This window comes from Zea mays, chromosome 1 (assembly GCF_902167145.1).
Source record: "Zea mays cultivar B73 chromosome 1, Zm-B73-REFERENCE-NAM-5.0, whole genome shotgun sequence".
Classification (NCBI taxonomy): domain Eukaryota; kingdom Viridiplantae; phylum Streptophyta; class Magnoliopsida; order Poales; family Poaceae; genus Zea; species Zea mays.
The window spans coordinates 291,301,969-291,303,290 of NC_050096.1; the positions used below are offsets into that span (position 1 = coordinate 291,301,969).

General features: G+C 37.7%; 1 long non-coding RNA gene across 1 annotated transcript; it reads left to right on the forward strand.

Annotated features, from left to right (window-relative positions):
- Positions 1–493: 493 nt before the first annotated feature.
- On the forward strand, positions 494–1,083 carry LOC100276724 (uncharacterized). The gene has a single exon (NR_157032.1). It is a non-coding gene; the product is annotated as an uncharacterized lncRNA (long non-coding RNA).
- Positions 1,084–1,322: the final 239 nt, after the last annotated feature.

Below are 1,322 nucleotides of genomic sequence, written 5' to 3' on the forward strand. Positions count from 1 at the left end.
ACTAAAAAACGTAGTTTATATATTATGTGTTGTACTGAACTGAACTCTATTAACAATGAATTGAATATTAAACTTTTTTAAGTTGGCTGTACACTTTTTCTTCTTACCAAAGTTTTTTAATGAGGCAGCCATATATCAACTCAATTTTATTTTGGTCATATACATTATGTACTTTTGTTTATGTTTCATTTAATGTAATTTGTTCCATTGATTGAATGAATTACTTTGTATTAATGTTCTGTTTATATGGGCCGACCTAACACATTATAGTATTTTAGGTTACTTAGGCTGGTCTAGCACACTTAAATATTTGTGGGCTGTGTCGTGGGTCGATGGCTCGGCCCACAGGCTGACACATCACTATAATTGGGGTCATGCTTTAGAGCATCTCCAAGAGACTCTATATTTTAACTCTCTATTTGACTCTATTTATCTCTCTATAAAGATCAAACTCTATACATAGCATCTTATTCCAATAGAGTCTCTAACATGCAACCTAGTTTGGCTAGCTGGAGTGGCTAGCCAAGTTTGGCTAGTGATGGGGTAATTTGGAGAGCTAGATGGCTTGGCTAGTTAGATGGCTAGTATGTTGGAATATCCAAATTTTAATTTAACGAGTGATTTGGCTAGTCTCCTGAAGATGCTCTTAGTGAGTTATGCTTTAATGTGCCTAGGCCGTGTCGTGTTCGTCCAATCCGGATGTACATGCATGCATAGGATATCCTCCCTGGTCGTGTTAGTACTGCATCAGCAAGCAACAACATGCCACGATCAAGCTCAGCTGCTGCTGCTGCCGCCATTCAGATGATGACCAACATGATGGCAGGAGCGGATCTAAACAAAACATCCATTGGTGTCATCTCCATTAAATTATAAAATCATCAATTCATTTATGTGCTAACAAACATACATTCTAATGGAGATTACTAAAATTCATTGGTGTCACAGGACACCACAAAAAGGGCCTGGATCCGCCCCTGCATGATGGTAGAGTGGTAGAACTTTTGGTTGGGTGGTGAACTGGTGATGTGGTTGGCTTCTTATATTTGGCCTAAAAAGAAGCATTTGTGCTGGTTGCAATTATGGTACCACATGCCTTCACCGTTCATAACTAACTCTTTTCTGAAACTTGTGGTTAAGTGACAATATACTTGTTGCCACATGAATTATTTGGTCACTTGTAATGCAACAAGTTTTGCTCTGAGGTTTAAGAGAATTTAGATTATGATATGTGTAACTTAGTAGTGTTGGACTTTCATCCCAAAATAGATAGGCACTGAAGTATACTTCTCTGTTCTATAACTATAAGTATCGACATGAAG